The 21827-nt window shown below is 40.6% G+C and overlaps 1 long non-coding RNA gene across 4 annotated transcripts in view; it reads left to right on the forward strand.

The window, feature by feature from the left end:
• Positions 1 to 13991, forward strand: part of LOC114893122 — a 132879-nt gene extending 118888 nt beyond the window's left edge. For all 4 annotated transcript variants that reach the window (XR_003792834.1, XR_003792831.1, XR_003792833.1 and 1 more), the window contains 2 exons: positions 11526 to 11598; positions 13606 to 13991. This is a non-coding gene — a long non-coding RNA (uncharacterized LOC114893122). The remainder of the gene's footprint in view (positions 1 to 11525; positions 11599 to 13605) is intronic.
• Positions 13992 to 21827: the final 7836 nt, after the last annotated feature.

A 21827-nucleotide genomic window follows, 5' to 3' on the forward strand; every position in this document is an offset into this window, starting at 1 on the left:
ACACACACACACACACACACACACACACACACACACACACACACACACACACACACACACACACACACACACACACACACACACCCCCAATGCCACAAGCCACCATATTAGAGATATGATTAATACTTGCTATTCCCACCCTATTTGAAAGCCTGGTGTTCATTTATGTTAGTAAAAATAAGATGCCACTATCATCTCCACCCTTTCAATTATGCTTGCAGGTGCAGCTGACATTTCCCTGCGAATTTTTCAGTAACAGCCATGGGGTGCTGCTCCCAGGTCCAGCTGTACTCTTTGCTTTTGCATTAGCTGGTCCGCACACATTCAGACCTCAGTTGCCCACAGCACAGCTCTACGGATCTTCAGTCTTAGTTCTAACCCTTTCTTTGAAGGTCCTGGAGAGCAACCCTTAGTGGCATGTCTGTCTTGCTCCCTGGCTCCTTTCCTTTAAGTACCCACTCTCTCAGACCACACTTTCTCTTTGTCTCTCTTTCTCAGTGGGTATCAGCTCACAGGGCCCACCCCATAATGGACTGAATTAAGCTTTGGGAGAGGTCACTTTAGCTGTGGTGAGTCTGGCCTTGGGAATAAGCACAGACCTTACATACTGGTCCAAGGGGATGCCAAGCGTTTGGCACAATCACTTCATTCAGGTCACTCCTGCAGCCAGAGGAACATGGCAGGCCCACACAGCACTCTCCTTGGACTGCCTAGACTCTGAAAAGCACTTCCTCAGAGCCTCAGATGTGGGGAAGAAAGTTCACATGGGACACCTTTATTCTTCAGCCTCATTGGGCTGTGCAATAGTTATTAGCCAATTGCACACACTGGCTGCCTCTACCAGCCAGGGCCTGAGCGTCTAAGGGCAAACGGCAAGCGGTCTGGCTCATGCAGGCTTTTCAAGGTTCAGAGAAAGAGCAATGTCAAAAGCCAGAGGATGCACACAGGGCTCACTCCTTGCGCAGACATTTTAAAATGTATAAATCTTTTTTCATTATGTAGCTTTTCAGAAGGAGAGGAGAAGCACATGCACAGTAACGGATCTTTTGAGAATGTGTATGTGTGAAAGAGAAAGAACTATGAAAACTGCATTTCTCTCTTTGGCCACACCAAGGGTATCAGCCTTTCCCTAATGCCATGTGGTCAGGGCAGCAGTGTCCTGGGCAGTTCCCCCACTTCCCATTGCCCTCCCAAGACAAACTGGGGCCTCACATCATTATATGACATTGACAATTTGGGGAGATAATTAACATCCTAAGCAATGTTTGAGTATGGGCAGTAACATAGCTTACTCAGTTCTAAGCCATGACTTGAAATAGGAATCTGAATACCTTTTAACTTTTCAAATACCCTGAGAACATTTAGCAGATCATCTCTGCTACTGATATCATAGGTTCCTCGATCTACTCTCTGATGTGAAATTAAATATAACATGTTTGAAGAGATCACGTGGTTCAGGTGAAGTTTTATCTAACACTGGATCAGATATACTTTTTATACTTAGTTATTTTCACTTATTTCTGATACCAATTTATAGCGTTTTGAGTGTAGTTGCTGTGTTTGCTCATTTGGTTAAAAGATTCTCCATGTGCACACGCAGAACTAATATGCTGGCTGTTTCCATTATAGCCAAAAGCAAACGTGTAATTGGAAACACTTGATCTCTGCTTTTAATTGTCCCTTGCCCCTCAGACTGCTCTGGGCCCTGGAGGACAGAGATATCATTGAGAGTTTTTCCAGGGAGAGCAGATTTAGGATGGTTACTGGGAGAGATGAAGTGAAAACATAAAGTGGAAGAACCAAGAGTTCAATTGCCAGGTGAAAGATGTGGAGGTGAGAGGAGGTCTTCCCTCAGGACAACTACAGAGGAGAAATGGACACAGAAGTTAAGAACAGGACATGATCAGAGGCAGGAACTGGAATAAATCTACTAAGCTGTTGATCAGGTGTGGACCTGCTTTAAAGAAGCAGATAGCTTTAAGGGGTGCAGAAATGCAGGGATAGAAAGATACGTTACCTTCTTCCAAGTGCATTTGTTGGTCATAGCTGGAAAAAAGACGTACGTACACAAAAAGGTTAATTAAGACAAAGATATATGCCCGATAGCCTCAGAGCAAATAGCTGAGGGTTGTCAAGAGCTAGCAAATGATCACCATTTGGAAACAGCTACCTATCACAGGGAAACCCATTAGACAAAGCAACAACTCTCTCACATAATGTTCTGCATCACCTGCAAGTGTGACAACTGAACTGTTTTAACAGCATCAGCATCCTTCCTTGAATCCCCAGAAACTGACTCGTGTTGCTAAGTGCTATGGACTGAATGTTTTTCTCATCCCCAAAACTGATATGTTGAAATCCTAACTTCCAGTGTGGTGGTATTAGGAAGTAGGGCCTTTGAAAGGTAATGAAGTCAGGAGGGTAGGTCCTCATGAATGGGATTAGCGCTTTTATAAGAAGAGACACAAGAAAGCTTGCTTCCTTTCTGCTCTCTCTGCCAAGTGAGGATACAGTGAGAAGATGGCTTTCTTCAGTCAGGGCACCAGATATACTGGCACCTTGACGTTCGACTTCCCAGCCTCCAGAACTGTGAGAAATAAATTGCTGTTTAAGCCACCCAGTCTGTGATAACTTGTTATAACAGCCTGAAATGAGTAAGACACCAAGATTAACTAGTCATCTGTAGTTGTCTCTAGGCCCACAATAAAATCTCTTCACATAGTAACAAGCTGCAGGGCCTTGGACTGGCAAGCAGGCTGAGAACAACACCCTTCTCTACTAATCAAAAGGCTGGAAATCCCTGGGCTAGAGCTCCCCCATTATGAATGCTGTGTATCAGAGATGGGACCAAATATGGTAGAGAAACAGAATATTCTTACGGAACCATACACTTTTTATGTACACATTAGTAATCTGTATAGGAGCCCCTGTGTATACTGGCTCCAGGGTTAATGCTTCAGGTTCTCAACATATTTTCCCTTATTATTGGAAAACAAAAAGATCTTTGTTTTTCCAACTAGCATCCAAACTTTCTTCTTTTTACTACTTAGCTGTGACCCAGTGCTTTGCTTCTTATCCATCTACCACTTTAACCTCTGGAGTCTGATTTTCATCCTCATAACTATATTGAGACTTCTCTCTTGAAAGTCACCAGTATAGTCCTCTGTCTTATAAAATACGATTCTCCTTAACTGCACTATTTGACTCTTTGAAATCTGTTTCTTCTATAAACTTCTTGTTTCCTTGGTTTCTATGACATGGTACTTTCTGAACTCTTCTATTTCTCTTATCCTTTTTCTGTTCCTTATTCCCCCATATGGATTTGGCTTTCTTGCCTCTCCTTCCCTGATCCTCAAAGATGGCGGCTCTTTAAGATTCCTGATCTTGCTCTTTGCTTTTCTCTCTTTGAAAGTTCCTCTTTGATTAAGGTCATTTATTTTGTATCTGCAGCATCACTATGAAGATGAGCACTTCGAAATTGGAAATTAGCAGCATAAATTTTATGCTATAGTATAGGTCTAATATTTCCAAAGTAATAAACGTCAGTTTACCTTAAAGACAACATGTTATAATTCTTTTTTTTTTTTTTTTTTTTTTTGCGGTACGCGGGCCTCTCACTGTTGTGACCTCTCCCGTTGCGGAGCACAGGCTCTGGACGCGCAGGCTCAGCGGCCACGGCTCATGGCCCCAGCCGCTCCGCGGCATGTGGGATCTTCCCGGACCGGGGCACGAACCCGCGTCCCCTGCATCGGCAGGTAGACTCTCAACCACTGCGCCACCAGGGAAGCCCTCATCTATTCTTACTTTGGGCCTGTAGCTGGGTCCAACTGTTCAGTAAATGATTTTCCTCACAATAGCACTGCTGCTCTCTGCCTCAGCGTTATTTTCCCTGAGGACAGAGATTTCTAGGACAGCCTCAGTCTGGTGCCATCTTCCGCAGCTGTTGGTTGTCTTAGACTCCCCTCCTTTCCTTGCCAGAAATTAGGAGGATCTATGTGATGCTTGTCTCCCAGTTATAGCTGCCAGTGGAATGAATATTCACTGGGGAAAGAGAAGCCTTGTTACCAGGCTTTGGAGTCTTCTTTCAAAATACTTGACAGATTAATTCCCAGGAACCTGTTTGCTCTGAGATAAGAAGTGTGTGAGAGTATGGGGGCAGGTGGTGGTGTATTTACAGTGATGGCCATTTCTCAGTCATTCAACAGCAAGCATCGGCTGAAAATTATTGTAAAAATGACAGTGTCACAATATTCAGGGCTACGGAAGGTCTGGGAAGGGACTGATCCAGAATGAGGGGCCCAAGACAATCCACGACAGACCCCAAATATAGGCAGGGAAAGAGGCAGCCCTGGGCTCTGCCTGCCCCCTTTGGCATTGCACCAGGGTTAGGGTCCTTTGCCTTTTCACCCTCTCGGTCATACTCAAGTTCAAAGAGATTCAGAACACAAGCTAACAACTGAATCTTCACTTGGACCTGAGCTTTCTGCTTGAATCTCTTTCTGTTTCTCTGTGATAAACTGTACTAGAAAACACCAACAGTGACCATTTAAAGATTGTCTATTTACCTTTAATATATTCTACCTCACTATGTCCATAAGTGCATCTGTTTTCGTCAGAACAGGCTCCAGATGAGCTGGGTGCTCCTCTTGCTACTTTAAGCTGTAGGTTTCCAAGAGCCAGCTCCCTCTTCTGCCCTCCTTCCTCCCTTCTCAAAACACGGGCACATGTGAAATCCTCTGGAAGCTTCTAAACATTTTTATATTTAGAGTTATTATCGTTATGATCCTGTTGCCAAACATACTGGTCCCTACTGTTATGAAGCCAGTAAATGGGCAATGGGCAACAGTCTTCTTTGCATTTAGCTGACTCAGGTGATTAAGTTCTTGCTAATGAAAGGTATGCAAATGTGTTGCATAGAAATCCTGGGAAGTCTCTGTCTTCCCTTCTACTCTTCTTATACTGATGCAAAAATGTGGCTGTGATAGCTGGAACTCCAGCAGCCTTTTTGGACTATGATGATGAGGGCTGGATCCTAATAATAGCAAAAAGAGCCTGAGTCTCTGGTGACCATGGAGCTATCATTCCAGCCCAGGCCTGGCGACTTCCATGCTTCTTTTCTTATGTGTATGAGAAATAAACTCTTATTAACCCTTTCATCTCCAGTTGGAATATTATTTTTAATCTTATATTAACTACAGTATGTCAGCATGTGCTAACATACTGGGTTTACTTTTCTCCTATTGTTATTAAATTTCTCCTATTGTTATTAGATCTCTATGGTAGCTCTTAACATCATTACATATCTTCTTCTATTTTAAATTTTCCCTTAAACAAACTTCAGTGGAAACCAATGTTCCAGAAATGATGCCAGACTACTGGAAAACAAAGATTAGCAATGTAATATTTCATGGGTGTGAGACATTCACCAGATCCCCCATTCTAAAGAAGTACAGGTGAGTGACATCAGATGAATATCACTACCATACAAATCAGCCTTGTTGTTGGCATCATAGAAAGAGTAGGCCTGGTCTCTGGCTTTGGAAAAAAATTTAGCCTAATAGAAAGGGAGAACAGACGGGCATAGAATAATGAATGTTTACAAGCAGCCAGGGAGAGCTAGATTAGTGCTTCTTTTCCTTTCAGGCTTATTGTTTAAAAATTAATAATCTCCTGGAGGTCTACTATTGCAATAGAATCAGCAATGACCTCATAGGGAACCCATCTTTCAGATTGGGCTCCATCTTCCCTTCACTGGCCGGGTGCAATCCAAAAGCAGGATGACGATGAATGGCCAGACATCTGCAAAATAGCTTTTCTTTTCTCTAATTCTTGCAATTGTTTTAATATTTATTTGAAACAAATGTACTTTCAGTCCTTGAGCCCTATTAGAGTATTCTAAAACTATGGCTGAAAGTATAAAAAGGGAAAATTACACTTTTTTCTCACTTTCTCTAATTTAGGGTTTTTGAGGTTGGTTTTAGGGGACAACATGTCCAGTAAACACACGCATTCTTTTTTTATAATTGAAGTATAGTTTGTTTACAATATTATGTTAGTTTCAGGTGTACAGCAAAGTCATTCAGTTATACATATATATTTTTTCAGATTATTTTCCATTATAGGTTATTACAAGGTATTGAATACAGTTCCCCATGCTATACAGTAAATCCTTTTTTACATAGTGGTGTGTATTTGTTAATCCCATACTCCTAATTTATCCCTCTCCCTGTCCATTTCCCCTTTGGTAACCATAAGATTGTTTTCTATGTCTGTGAGTTTGTTTCTGTTTTGCATATAGATTCATTTGTATTATATTTTAGATTTCACGTAAGCGATAGCACATAATATTTGTCTTTCTCTGTCTGACTCACTTCACTCATTATGATAAACTTTAGGTCCATCCATGTTGCTGCAAATGGCATTATTTCATTCATTTTATGACTGACTAATATCCCATTGTATGTATATACCACACCTTCTTTATCTATTCATCTGTCAATGGATGCTTAAGTTGCTTCCATGTCTGAAGCCAAGTGTTCTTGATGCTTATGAATGGGTACTGGGTACCGAGCCTGTGTGTATTACTATGATACTGACTTGTCTGTCTTTCTCTTCTCCTTACTGCTATGGCTGCTGGCTTTGATCAAGTGCATATTGTGTGCTAGGTAGTACATGTGTTCTGACTTTACATGAATGATCTCTTTTAATCCTCTCAGCCACTCTATGAGGTTATATTTTACAGATGAGGAAAGCCAAGCTTGGAGAGATGATGTAACCTATTCTAGGTCACTCAGCCAGAAGTGTAGCCAGGGTTTGGATCCAGGCAGCCTGACTCCAGAACTCTTTGTTTTTAACCATGACATTGAAGTTTATATGAGCTCACAAGTATATGGAAGGATCAGAAACTTGTCAGGTCAGAGAGTTAGAGCCCCAGGGGCAAGCTGTCTCTCTGTCTTCTTCCTTCTGTCACACCTATATGGGAGGTTACAATGAGGGAGAAAACTGGAAGAAAAGTTAATTTCAACTTGGAACATGAGAGGCCATCTCTTTGTGTTGAACTTGGCCCAGGCCATGCTGTGATTCCCGTGGTGGGCTGTGTTCTATGACCAATAAAAGCATCTAATACTCTGTCACTGATTGGCCTTTGCCTCCTGGATGCTTGAAGGTAATTTTCATTACCTCAGGACTGCAGGGACCATTACTACAAGGATGAGTAAGAGATATGCCCTGGCCTGTTGTGATTCTTCCTCTTCTGATGTTTTCTCTTTTCCTTGGAAGCTGAGAAATAGTCTCTCTGCTGGGTCCCTGTCCTCTGCCCTCATTCCTTTGGGCCAGCTGAAAGGATAACCCCTCTGAATGGAGGCCATGCTAACACACAGTTTTATCGCTGTGGAAGACTGTCTGGGTCAGGGATCAGGCTGCTCGTCTCACAAGTAAATAAAGAAAAGTGACAGCCTTTGTGTTTGCTCTTCTCTCTGCCAGGAATGTTCTCCCATTCTTATAATTCAGCTCTCAGTGCAAACGTTACCTCCTCATCCAGGATTGCTCTGGGAAACCTCCTTAAATATCTTCCTCCAGTATCATCCCACAGTGTTAATTTCCTTCAGAGAAAGTGCTTTTATTCTCTGAAATCACTAGTTATAATGATATATACTAGTTACACCACTGGTTATAATGATATGACTAATGGTATATAATGATATAACTAATGACTAAAACTATAACTAGTTATAGTCTCCTTGAGGACAGGGGTCTTTAGTTCAACACTATATCCTCAGCTTCTAGAATTAGTGCCTAGCATACAGAGGGTAGGTATTAACTATTGGTTAGATGGATGAATGATTGAGTCCCATTATTTTCTTTGGATAGGACTAGCAAAAGCAGTCTGTAAAATGCAACTAGAGTTGACAAAACTTGTGCATAGTTTTAGTATGCATTTCCCTTTACAATAAAGTTCAGAAAGTGGGGAGATTCTTTCCTCCAACTGACCAATACATGTGTTATATCGTGTGGCCAACCGACTTTCTTCTAAGAGTTCTGAGAGAGGGGCTATTGCACTCCCTCCACCCTTGCCCCCCATTCTGCCAGAGGAAAAATGACAAACTCTCTTTGAGCTAATTGCTGTTTGATGCAATTGTCTTGTACTTTCCTGTGTCATTTGTGTGTGTGTGCCCATGCATGCACACACAGGTGTGGTGCCATCGAACATACTCTCTGTGCTACAAGGTGCTTTCCTATCTGTCCTCCTGACAGATGAATCCAGCAGGAGAATGCTTGTGACATGGGCCAGATGCTGATAACAGTAGGCCAGGAATATTGCCAAGCAACTCCCTATTGGAACACTTCCTTACCAGATAGCACCCAGGCATGAGGGGAAGCCATCCTGCAGATTTCAAAACAGGAAGGCAAAAACAAGATAAACTTCCTTTTGCAACCCAGAATGAAGTTCTTTGTATAAGCTACTGCCATTTTCCACCTAGTGCTACCTCTAGGGCTACCAGGGGACCTAACCCATGAAGAAACACAGGCATTTTAGGTTCCCAATTGATTAATCCTACAAACCATCCATTATTCATTGCAGACCTGCAGTGCTCAGCTTCAATGCTACCATGCTCTAGGGGATACAGATGACATGGACCTGCACTCTAGGATTTCATATTCTGAGAGGATATATGAGACCAACTCTATTTAACACAGAATATAATTAAGGCTAAGTTGGTTTTCAGGACAATATTGTATTGTTATAGCATTGTTTCAGGTTTGTAAATCTTGTGTCCAAAAAAAAGATTGTAAATTACAGGGGTGCTGTGAATTACTTCTAAATTTTTAGTGACAGCAACTTGTGCAGTTCTGGGTACAAAATAGACCCTCATGGGAAAAAAATAGTGGTTTGAATGTTATGGAGCCCTATAGAAGTTGGTCCAGGCTGCTTTATTACTAATTGAAAGGAACGGTCGGTGGGGCAGAATTTCTGTTCTAACCCTAGGGCACCTTTCAAGAAAAGGGTCACATGAGCCATCCCTATAAGTGCCACTGAATTGCTGAAGGAGATTGGCTTCGAGTTGACCCAGAAAGTTTCAAGGTGTCCCCAGAAAAGGTGACAGCTATGAAACTGTCCAAGTCATGCCTGGGAGACCAAATAGTGCTTTGACACTTGGTATCCTGAGCTCCCTAATTAGTTACACTGTTGCCAAACTCTCGGGAGCCCTAGCTCTGTCAGAGGCCTGGGAAGCTCCGCCTGACCTCGGTGCCATTGTCTGCCTGCTTTTGTTGTTGGTATGCCTGCTCTTTTAGTGAGTTTAAGTTTGCCCTTCTTTTGTTCAATTCCTTTCTCTGACCAGCTGCCCTGAACTTCATTCAAATGCCATGTGCGTGTTTTTGAAACCTGGCCATTTAATTCACAGAAGAGCCTCGGGTCACATTGCTTTGAGTTGCAGCTTCCAATTGATGTTTAAAAAAGACTAAAAGCAGGACTCCAGCTGCACCTTCAGAGTTTCACCAGGTGTGTTAGCAGAAGACAGCGAGAAAAGGAGTCAGACAGATTGGAATCATATCACAGTATTTCAAATGGATGTACTGTACTTGTACTATGGTATTTCATAGGTGGTTATTAGTGTTCATCACAATAAACTGAAAATATAGGAAGAGAGGAATAAAAAAGCACTAGTGAAAATGATGGATCATGTGTTCCTGGGATCCCCAAGCTGAGAACTGGAGAGTTCAAGATTCTAACGGTCTCTGCTTTGGGCTGTCCTTCCCACTGAGGCTTTTGTAAGGCCCCATAGTTTCTGCAGACCTCTACACCCTTATCTGTCTAAAAGAAGGAAAGAACCCAACCCAAGTTTCCAGAGCCTTAGGCCTATGAGTGAATGACTCAGTGGAGAGATCTGGAAGTTCATACTGTTTTGAATCTCAGTAATAGAAGTAAGGAACATCTCAAGTGGTCTCACACCATTTTTTTTTTTTCCAGAGCACTGTTGCAACCAGCCAACCAGAAAGACAGTTATTTACTGTTTTATTCTGAAAATGTTTCTTGGAAATTAGATTTGTTTTTAGTCAAACCTTATTTCCCACTATCTCTCGTTGAACACTGGGGTATATGTAGGACAACATAGACTAAAAGCTAAGAGAAGTAGGTGGAATGAGCGTCCCTGAGTTACCGTTCCAGCCAGAGACTCATTGGTGTGCACATCTGGGGTTCCTCTTCTGTATTGTCCTTGAGATCTGCCCCCTTGGGTACAGAGTTGTCCCTGAAGAATTATGCAATTGTTACAAAAGATGTCATGTGCATGAGGGAGTGTAAAAGTTTAAGAGGAAAAGGGTTTTCCCTTTGAAACAGAGGAAGCTAGCGAGCATGGCACTCACGTTTGCAATCAAACCTTTTTCCTCACCATTTTAGGTCTCTCTTGGTTCATGGTAAGAGTTGTGCTTTTAGTTACATCTTCTATACTTCATAATGAACCGCTAGACCTTGAAGCCAAGCCATGTCAAGTTGAAAGTATTTTAAGCTCTTCATTCATCTAAAACCTTATCTCAACACAGAACTTGTATTTTCCCTGAAGCTTTTCAAATTGACTTCTTTTGCAGGGGAAAAAACCTTTGCATGCATTAAGTTCTTTGGACTTCCCTATTTTTATTTCCTAACTAGCATATTGTCATTTCCTCTGTCATACACAATCTGGCCTTATTGTATTCCTTGCCATTTGGTCTCCTCAAGTAGCCCAGCTTCATCAGCCTCTTCTCTGACTTTGAGAGTTTTTGCCTTATGCTGAATATAAATTACCACATTCCAGTTCTATGAAAAACTAGAGAGTTTCAGATTTTATCTGATTTGCTCATAATATTAAACTTCAAGAACATACTCTCAACAGCTGAGGTCCAAAAAAATGATCAGAGCTAAATTTGGTAAAGACCAAATTTGCTGGCTATTAAATTCTTCAGTTGATTTTATATTTTGTAGTTTATGCATCTTATCTTAGTTATCCTTTCTTGGGTCTCTGACATTCCATCCAGCAAAAGAATAAATGCCCTCTCTGTTTAAGTGACTTCATTTATAAACTGGAGAAATTAATAGTACTTACTTCATTGTTTTGTTGATAGATTAAAACAGATACTAAATGTTCAGTATTTAGAACAGTGCTTGACATATGGAGACTGCTCCAAAACATTGTTATTATTGTTGTTGTAATAATTATTCGATCTGTTACTGAAATGACATTTGGTTCCAAATATCAGATGTTAAAAATGGTGAGATCATTTATGACAGAAAAGGACTTTCTGAATATACCTAAGTGATACTGAGGCCCTCACGGCATATCCTGCTGGCATCTTGGACTAGTCACCATCATGTGACATTAGTTTGCCCTCTCTAATTAATAGCCTTGCTTTATTGCTCTTTTTTTTTTTTTTTTTAACTTCATGCTCCAAGTATGTTTCCTTGCTTAGGCTAATTACATTGTGTTACCCTAAAAATGCCTACTATTTTATCAACAACTTTCATTTTCCCTGTTTTGTTTGTATCACAGGGTCTAAAGGAGTCTGAGATCATTTAGATCCTCCCTACCATCAGATTGATGCCAATTCAGCCGCCTCAAACAGGTAACACACTCTTTTAGAGTACCTCGAGGGAAGGGCACTACACAACACCCTTTGTAATTTATGTCAAAATACCAAATAAAATTTTTGTTTGACAATTATCTTCAAGTCTTATTAGCTTTGCTACCCTTTGCTCTAGTATGATTCTTTTAAGACACTTAAAACAATTTCTCCAAGGAGCATCTTGTGCTTTTTTGGTCTTTAAATGATATCCCCACTGATTTTTCCATGGAGTTCATACTGTCTGTTAAATTCAAGTGACAGAAAACACAATTCAAACCTATTAAGAGATTTAATATATACTTTAACTGAGAAGAGCAGAACTAGGGTGGCTTTGGATCCTGTTTAAGCCACCAACAGCACCAGGATTGGTTTCTCCTCTGTGTCAATTCTCTACACTCTTCCTGTTGGTGCCATTCTCCTCCAGGTTCCCTCTTCATTTCCATAAGATACTACAACAGTTCTGCACTTTATTCTCAGCTGGCAGTCCAGAGGGAAAGAGAGAATCTTAGTGAAACAAGTTTAGATATTTGCAAACAGCATTAAGCATAGAAGTGTGATAGAGAATTGGTGATAAGGTGAGCTGGGCAAGGTGGTGGGGTAGGGACTTTTGGAAGGTGTTTTTTGACTTCAGGCCTAAATGAGAAAACAGCCATGAAAACATCCTGAGAAAGATTGTTCAAAGCAGAATAAACAGCAGGTGCAAACGTCCTGAGACAAAAATGGGCTTGACCTATTCTAGGGGCAAAAAGAAGGCTGGTGTGGCTAGAACTGTAAATGAGGAGGTTTGGAAAAAGATAAGGTCAGAGGTGGCAGGGTCACATTTTGTGGATTCCTGCAGACCATCACAAAAAGGAGTTTTAGGGCTCCCCTGGTGGCGCAGTGGTTGAGAGTCCACCTGCCGATGCAGGGGACACGGGTTCGTGCCCCTGTCCGGGAGGATCCCACATGCCGCAGAGCGGCTGGGCCCGTGAGCCATGGCCGCTGAGCCTGCGCGTCCGGAGCCTGTGCTCCACAACGGGAGTGGCCGCAACAGTGAGAGGCCCGCGTACCGCAAAAAAAAAAAAAGGAGTTTTAATTTTTATTTTGTAGTAAAATAAAGCCACTGGAATGTTTTTAGCCAGGGATGAATTGATTTCAAAAGCTAAATGTGGCTGCCCTGAGGAAGATGGACTATGATAGGTATGTTAGCCTGCTGTCCCCAGGCTCCCCCATGCTCCCCAAAGTAAGGACTAAGGCAAGAATGTGCACGTAGTGTATATAGAAGATGATCCCAGGGAGCCTGAGTGAGAGACCTAAGTTAAAGAAATAGCTATATAGAAACTAATACAAGTTCCAGAAATAGCCACCTCATTTCTCACCACCTCTGATTAGGTTACTTGCCGGTTTCTCTGTAGCAATCGCTCAGGGAAATCCGCTGAGTGAATGTGACCTAAGGCACATAATAACTCTGGAGTCAACAGCCAAGCCTTTCCCAAGCGTGGGAGCTAACCGTGGGGGAAGGGTGATGGCTCAGAGAGGACCTGAGGCACAATTACCAGAAAAGTGATGAATAGGTAATAGATGCCATAAATAATGGATCATCTTCATAGTTCCTCTTCCTTAAAATCCATAGAAGGTTGGGTCCCAAAATAATTGCATCTGGGTCTTATATATTGGAAATTCTTTATATTATTCTTCTATGGTATGGAATGGTGGGCTTTTGATTTTTATTGTATTTAAATAATACAGATGAAAAAGCACAGATACACAGCATCAATGGTAGAAAAGTGTTGAAAATAGGAAACCTGATAGCAAGTTTTAAGATACTCTGCAGGACTTGATTAGATGGCATTATTACAGTAATTTTTGCTGAGCAATCTGTTATAGGGAAAGATATTTATTTAGCATTTTATGCATCTGTGAAAGGAGGCTTATGTTTTGAAAGAAGCACTTTAAATATTTCATATCTTCCGTTAATTGGGATCTAAATATATCATAAAATAATCTTTGAACTAATTTCAATTTCAGATTATTTTCAAAGAACCTACCTCTTATTCTCAAAAAAAAAAAGAAAAAATAAAAGCGAGCTCAGAGAACACAGGAAAAGTTCTGATACTGAAGGGCCTGGCACCATAGTTGAAGATAAAAGAGTGACACATCTGTGTGTTTGTGTTTGGCCATCACTAACAAGGTAAGGCTCGGGAGAGATGTGCCTATCTTTCCATGAAGCAGAGGGTCAGCAAACACAGAGAAAGAACTCAAGCCAGGAAACATTTAAAAGGATCCTACTAAAAGATAAAAAAAGGGAGACCCCAGACTGTGAAAGATAGTATTGTTCAAGGTATGTGGAAGCAGTCCCAGTAAAAGGAAAAAAAAAATCAAGAAATAAAGACACCGCAAGTAGAGAGGAATAATGTCTCACACATAACCCAAAGGTCATATGGCTGTGCTACATCTACTTGGAGAGGTGAAAGAGGAAGGAGAAGAAATTATTTGAATTTGGACTAGTGCCCATAGGCTGTCCTGCAGGGACAACTCTCCCCTGGAAGACTGGTCAATGTTTTTTTGTGGAAGGCTGATTTTCTAAAAATTAATTTCTTTATCCTGGTCTTATTTGCTACTTCCTTTAGTGTCACTATTCAAGTATAAAAACTTGACATGTTATTGTTGAAGGACATGCTTTCCTTCCTGTGGTATCTAAGATTTCCCACTTCCTCTCTCATGGCCCTAAGGAATTTCATATCCCCAGGCTTGGAAGCTGTTTATCCTAAAAAAAGGCTGTCAAACTCCAGGTGGGTTTGACATATAATTTGTTTTTCAATATAATTTTCACTCTGTGGGGGCTTGTTTAGTAAGTTCCATTGCTCTGGCCCCCAATCTTCAATACATTCTCCAAACTGGAGCCTAAGCCTAAAGATGTGATAGAGAAGCAAAGAAGATCGATACAAAACACAGCTGAGACTCTCAACGCAGAACAAAACAAAGCAAACAACAGGAAACTCTGCGCTGGTTTTGTATTTGTTGAGGTAAAAAACACTAGTTGCTGTGACAGCCAAGTCCTGAAATGTCTGTAATTTAACAAAGTAAAATGTTTTTCTTGCTCATCTCGGGGCTATTCTGGTCAGCACGTGAATGAGTGGGTAGATGGAGGGGTCAAGTGAGAGGTGATTCTGTTCTACAGGACTATTAGGGAACCAGGTTCCTTGCTTCTTGTGTCTCTGTCTTTTGGGACCACTGAGTCTTCTCCATTAAGCTAGCAGATGAGAAAAGAGAGCTAACATCTCATTTGGGGAGAGAGGTGGGTGGGGAGGGCCATCAGTTAGGCCTGAAGGTGATGCACCGCACTCCCACTCATATTCTATTAGCCAGAACTCAGTGCACATGACCGTATCCAAGCGCAAGAAAATTGTAGTACCATTGTTTTCCCCGGGGGTACCAGCAAGCTCTACCACAGGGAGCTGGACTGCTTCTGCTCCCACCTGTTCACTGTCACTCAGATCATCCTCCAACTGGTGGGCTGGAGAGGACTAGTTCTAGACCAGAAGAGCCAATTGCCAAATTTTCAGGAATTTTGAAAGCTGGTTGTTAAACACAACCATTATTAAAAACTAAATTATACAAACCTACTATTTTAAAATGTTTAAACCTACTATTTAAAGGTTAACTACTACTTTAAGATTAAAGATAAATACTGAAAACCCATCCGTTTTAAAATTATGCTACCACTTTGTTTCTTAACTCAGTTCTTGAGGTGGCTAATCTCTAAAGTATCTGCGCGGTGGAAGCACCATAGAACTGTGCTACTGTGTATATTTCCCCAAATTCACATTCATTGACTTTACATTGGTAGCTTGAAATCAGCCAATATGGGAGTATGTTCAGTCTGGCAATAGACAATGCTACAGATTAGGGGATGATTTATTGTTCAGTTGATTGTCTGGACTTAAGAAAATGTTAATAATTCAGATTAAATTTAAAAGCATCTTATGCTTACAGCCTTTACATAGTGGATAGGATAGCACCTTTATTTGAGGAAATATTCTTCCAGTATTAAACACGATCAGCAAAGAAGTTGTTTGCCTCACTGATGAAAGAGTGAAGTTTGAAATACGGTAGTGCTGAAGCCAAAAGAGTTTTCTATTTAATAAATCAAATTTGTATAAGGACGAAAAATAGTTTAAAAGTAAGTCACACGTCAAATTTAGTGGCAATAAATATATTAGGTAAAGTTAGTGGATTGGGATGCTACTCTCATTGTCAAATCATGGTTAAATTGAAACTATAGGTTGCTCAAGCATATAGGAATTCAGTAAAAGTTTTTTTATTGAAGTATAGTTGATTTACAATACTGTATTATTTTCAGGGTACAGAAAAGTGATTCAGTTATACATATTTTTTGCACATTATTACCATTATAGGTTATTATAAGATATTGAATATAGTTCTGTATACGTGTATGTATGTATGTGTGTGCGTATATATTTTTATATATATATATATATATATATATATATATATATATATATAGCACATCTTCTTAAGCCAATCATCTGTTGATGGGCACTTGCACTGTTTCCATGTTTTGGCTATTATAAATAGTGCCGCTATGAATATTGGGGTGCACGTATCTATTCAAATTAGAGTTGTTGTCTTTTCTGGATATATGTCCGGGAGTGGGATTGCTGGATCTAGTTTTAGTTTTTTATGGAAACTCCATACTCTTTTCCATAGTGGCTCTACCAATTTGCAGTCCCACCAAGAGTGAAGGAAGGTACCCTTTTCTCCACACCCTCTCCAGCATTTATTTATTTATTTATTTTTAATTTTTTTTTTGCGGTACGCGGGCCTCTCACTGCCATGGCCTCTCCCGTTGCGGAGCACAGGCTCAGCGGCCATGGCTCACGGGCCCAGCCGCTCTGCGGCATGTGGGATCTTCCCGGACCAGGGCATGAACCCGTGTCCCCTGCATCGGCAGGCGGACTCTCAACCACTGCGCCACCAGGGAAGCCCTCCAGTATTTATTATTTGTAGACTTTTGCTGGTAGGCATTCTAGCCTGTGTGACATACCTCATTGTGGTTTTGATTTGCATTTCTCTAGTAATCAGCAATGTTGAGCATCTTTTCATGTGTATGTTGGCCATCTGTATGTCTTCTTTGGAGAAATGTCTATTCTGCCCATTTTTTGATTGAATTGTTTGATTTTTTGATATTGAGTTGCATGAGTTGTTTGTATATTTTGGATATTTAACCCCTTGTCAGTCACATTGTTTGCAAATATTTTCTCCCATTCCATAGGTTGTTTGTTCATTTTATTGATGGTTTCCTTTGCTGTCCAAAAGCTGTTAAGTTTGATTAAGTCCCATTTATTTATTTTTGCTTTTATTTCTTTCTACTTGGAAGACTAATCTAAGAAAATATTGCTACAATTTATGTCCAAGAATGTTTTGTCTCTGTTCTCTTCTAGAAGTTTTATAAGGTCATAAAAGACCTTATATTTAGGTCTTTAAACCAATTTGAGTTAATTTTGGATATGGTGTGAGTGAGTGTTCTAATTTCATTGATTTACATGTAGCTGTCCAGCTTTCCCAGCAGCACTTGAAGAGACTGTCTTTTCCCCACTGCATATTCTTGCCCCCTTTGTCATAGATTAATTTACTGTAGGTGTGTGGGTTTATATCTGGGTTCTCTATTCCATTCCACTGATCTATATGTCTGTTTTTGTGCCAATACCATGCTGTTTTGATTACTGTAGCCTTGTAGTATAGTCTGGAGTCTGGAAAGGTTATGCCTCTAGCTTTGTTCTTTTCCCTCAGGACCGTTTTGGCATTTCTGGGCCTTTTGTGGTTCCATATAAAATTTAGGATTATTTGTTCCTTTAATTTTAACATTTTAACAATATTAATACTTAGCTATATCGAGTCCTCTTCCAGGGCCTGTCTGCCTGAAATAAAGTGCTTCACTGTTACACACTCTTGTGATGCCACCCAGTACATGCGCTGACAGTATCTGCCTGGCTAGACCCGTCATCCCTGTGCATGCGCTGACAATGGTCATCACAGTTTAGCCTGGATCACACCCCAGGTGCCCTGGTCTGTTTCTGCACAGCTAGACCAAACATCTGGTTGGGAAATGTGGCAAGGCTGCAGCCACCAGCAAAGGTCTCTTTCTGCCCTGATTGTTAGCAAGCCAGCGCACGTGCACTCCTCTTGAGGAGATTCTAGGCTTCTCCAGCCCCTCTGTTCCAGAAGATTTCCCACAGTCAAGGGGGCTTACCAGGGCGAGGGTCTCATTCCCTTACAGATTCCTCCCGGGGGCATCGGTCCTGTCCTGGTGCCACCCCACTTTCTTTTCCTGCCCTACCCAGTTATGTGGAGATCTTTCTTGCAGCGTTGGTTGCATAGGATATCTTCTGCCAGTTTCCAGTTGGTTTTCTGTGAGAATTGTTTCACACATAAATATATTTTGATGTGTTTGTCAGGGTGGGGGGGTGGTGAGCTCCACATCCTCCTACTCAGCCATCTTGATCCCCTTCCCCCAGCAAAATTTTTGAGAATCTCTTGGCTGTAAGGAATTAGCAATAAAGAGTATTTAATATTATTGTTATTTGTAAATTGTGGGCTACACATCATTCATATTAAACTTTACGATAAACTTACATATGTATATATTATATGTATATATAGATATCCATATATTGTGTATATACACATTTTTCCCCCTAGAGACCTTTTGCTAAATATTTACCAGCATAACTGCACCCACCTCCCATCACAGTGGGTGAAATTCTCAGCACTTTTCCTCTGTTACCTGATCTCCCTCTCACTTCCTTGCTGTTTACCCTAGTTCCTTCCTTTCTTCTCCCTTTACCCATCATTTGCACATCTTATTTCTTCAAAAATCACCTCAAGTGTTTTTGTCTTCAGGGATTCTTTCCTGGGTGAGTTTTCACCTTACCCTACCACAGTGAGTTCAGGTATCCCTTCTTTATATTCCCACAAATGCCTTATGGACTAACTGCTATTATGATTTTCATGTTTAGCATTGTCTCACTATTTTTATAGTTGTAACTCATTTAAATATATATCTAAGGAATATATTGTTTTAAAATTTATGTAAATTATATATGTGGATTCTTCTAAATCTTGCTTTTTTTTTATTCAACATTTTGCATCTGATATATATCCAAATTGAAACCTGTAGCTATAACACACTTATTTTCACTCCTGAGTGACATTCCATTGTATGAGTCCACCTCAATTTATCCATCCTCTGCCTACACACATGTAGATTTTTTTCCAATTTGTCACTATTAAAAACATTTGCCTGTCAGAAACCTGAACGTTATGACATGAGTTTTCTATAGTTTTCATGCAAGTGAAGCCAAAATTAAACTTTGTAAGATGATACCAAATAATCTTTTATATTGTTTTATTAATTAATACTTCTACCAGCAGTCTATGTGCATTCTTATTGATCCACATTCACTCATTTGCTTTGACCATTTTTCTACCAGGTTTTCTTTTTCTTATTGTTTTTATTGAGCTTCCATTTTCATTGTGGTATATTTTGATAACCAGAAGTTCATAATTTTAGTGTATTCAATCAGTTGTTTATTTTATGGGTTATATACTTTAGGAAATTCTTTTGACTCTTAGTTTATAAAGATATTATTTTATATTTCTTCTGAAAGTCCTTAAAGCTATGCTTTTCTCATTTAAGCCTAATCTAATTTTAGATGACTGATTCTTTCCCCAGTTCCATTTATCAAAGGGTTTATTCTTTCCACCCTGATCCATCATATATTATGTTTCAGTATATGCATGGGTCTGATTCAGGCCTATATATTCTGGTTCATTTGTCTTTATCTGCCTCTGCACTAATGCTATGTTATAATCCTATTAAGTTTTTAAAAATCATTATATTTAGAAAGGAGAGCTGTTTTATCTTGTTCGTATTCAGGATTGTCTTGGTTATTTGGGGCCATTTTTATTCTATATCCATTTATAAGAAGCTTGTCAAATTTCATGAAGTACTTCACTGACAACTGTTAGTACTTTCATTTAATCTTTAGTAGAACTGTAAGAAAAGTGACATCTTTACTTTATTAAATCTTTTTCTATGTGGACATAATCCGCTTTCCTTTCCATAAGTCTGAAATAGTTACCCCATCCTGCTCAAAGCCCAGAATTACCTGGAGAGTGCACTGTGCTCTTTATAAGATTTTCAGGGCCCTCATGGTCCAGCAACCCCAGGTCTAAAAGACAATTTCTCTCATATGGGGGTTGTAGGGATGATCCATTTTGCCCTCCATTCCAAATCATAAGACTCGTTACCCCTGATGTTGGGAGTGCTATTGGATGACAGCCTTCAGTCGCCTTACCCAAGGTGATGACACCTTCTGAGGTCTAGTGACAGTTCTGTGTGAGAATAAAAGTCCCAGTTCTCTCAACCCATCTCAGTGCTGAAGAGACATCCCATCTTTTGGATCCCCCACTGGGAGGCTGAAGCTTTCAATAAGACTGTCCCTCTTCATCTTCTCAGTCCTATTCCTTAGCTTTTCTCCACAGGTGGTGTTCCCAAGAGCATGTTCTAGTAAACCTCCTGGTGCAATCTCTGTTAGAGTCTGCTTCCTGCAGAAAACATTCTGTGACATTCTCCAAAAGCAGAATTAGGGTCTAATTAAAGAAGTTGTTTCACTGCTAGGTGGAGGGACCTCAGAAAACTCACCCTGTGGAGTTACCTCATGGATTAATGTCTGTGATGTTTCTCATGCTTCCCTTTTCTGAATGGAACTTTATTTGGCTGTTATCCTTTTCCCACTGCTCCACTGTAGAGTGGCTTGTCTTCCACAGGGGTGAAGGAGAGTGTGACCATAAAAGGGTATCATGGAGAAGTTTCTTTGGGTAAATGAAACAGACCTGTATCCTGATTATGGTCGTAGTTACATGAATCTATACATGTGATGACGTTTCATAAATCTAACCTTTATTTTATTTCATAAAAGAACATATAAAAACAAGTGAAATCTGAATAAGGTCTGTAGTTTAGTTAATAGATTTGCACCAAAGACAGCTTCCTGATTTTGATCATTTTATTATAGTTATGTAAAATGTTATTTGAGGAAGCAGGTTAAAGGGTACACAGGAGCTCTGTACTATTTTTGCAAATTCTATGTAAGTTTAAAATGATATCAGAATCAAAAGATTTTTTTAAAAAGCTTCTTTTCTCATTGGCTTTAAACTCAGACTCATGGTAAATATTAATTTAAAAATTATCCAAAGCTTTTTTTTTTTTTTTTTTTTGCGGTACGCGGGCCTCTCACTGCTGCGGCCACTCCCGTTGTGGAGCACAGGCTCCGGACGCGCAGGCTCAGCGGCCATGGCTCACGGGCCCAGCCGCTCTGCGGCATGTGGGATCCTCCCGGACAGGGGCACGAACCCGTGTCCCCTGCATCGACAGGCGGACTCTCAACCACTGCGCCACCAGGGAAGCCCTATCCAAAGCTTTTAACGAGAGTGAGAGAAGTCTTTTTCCACACTCTTAGCTACATAAAAGGAGGTGTAGATTGATGTGTAAGAGGGTGCCATTGACTGTCTCGGTGTCACTCAATTATCATGGTAGGACATTCACTTCATGTCTAACACTACACTTTGCTTCCAGTTCCTTGGCCACTGAGACTCTACCATGTTTGACCACCAGGCCTCCCATAGACTAGGTTTCCTATCTCTGAACTTCCCAGAGGCCACAGATTTGGGGACACTTGGGGATGGGAGATAGGTATAGGAGAGAAACCAGTCCTGTTCCCAAAATATCATCTTGTTTGGGAAGTAGAAGATGGCCACCTGAAAGGATTTGGCAATCTCAAAATACCACATGAAATAACTATAAATGAGTAGGTAAGTAAATAAATGTGGGAAAAGGAAGAAAAAGGGGTGAGGAAGAAATATGAGGGAAGGGCCTAATTCTAATCAAACTAGATGTAATGCTTAAACAAGGCCAATTTGGTCTTGTGGTAGATTTCAGATGACTGAAAATTCTTTGGCATCCCTCCCATCAAGAGATTGGGTCTCTTTCTTTTCCCCTTCAACCATCTGGTTTGTGACTGCTTTGACCAATGAGGTACAGTGGATATGATGTTATGCCAAGAGGACTGGCAGCTTCCTGCTCCCTTGAGGCCCTGAGCATCCTTGTAAGAAGTTCATATATCCCGTGGAAGAGACTGCATGGTGATGTAAAGGGGGTGAGTGTA

Source organism: Monodon monoceros, unplaced genomic scaffold (assembly GCF_005190385.1).
Source record: "Monodon monoceros isolate NGI ecotype Baffin Bay Population unplaced genomic scaffold, NGI_Narwhal_1 Super_Scaffold_12, whole genome shotgun sequence".
Classification (NCBI taxonomy): Eukaryota; Metazoa; Chordata; class Mammalia; order Artiodactyla; family Monodontidae; genus Monodon; species Monodon monoceros.